Source organism: Salvelinus alpinus, chromosome 3 (assembly GCF_045679555.1).
Source record: "Salvelinus alpinus chromosome 3, SLU_Salpinus.1, whole genome shotgun sequence".
Classification (NCBI taxonomy): Eukaryota; Metazoa; Chordata; class Actinopteri; order Salmoniformes; family Salmonidae; genus Salvelinus; species Salvelinus alpinus.
Window position 1 is genome coordinate 27,474,961 of NC_092088.1, and position 460 is coordinate 27,475,420.

Here is a 460-nt window from a genome sequence, read left to right on the forward strand (position 1 = left end):
CCAGGGAGTCTTTCCTTACCAACAGACAAGGAAAAACCTCAAGTCAGGTCAAGTGAAGGAAAAACTCCCTTACCTGGTAAAAATGCAGAGGCTCAAAGGGATGTGTGTCTATTGAGCCTGGTGAGAGGTGGGATTTGGATGTTCCTTCTTGTTTGTTATCATGTAGCTCCCCCCTCTGGAGTGGAAAATATAGATGCTGAGTATGCATCCAAGGCAGCAATCTTCGCATCTGACTATGTAATGTTTGCGGTCAACAGAGCACACATCCTATCCATTTCACTGAATGTTTCACCTTTTCCTCTGAACTCAGTTATGTTATGTAGTATTATGATTGATCCAAGCCGTGTGCAAATGTGTACGGCACATTGAAGTTGAATATGGGGGTAATTCTCCTTTAAACAACTGTTAATTCTGCAGCTATGCAATCAATATGTGTGGGGTCATGTAAGTGTCAGGCACG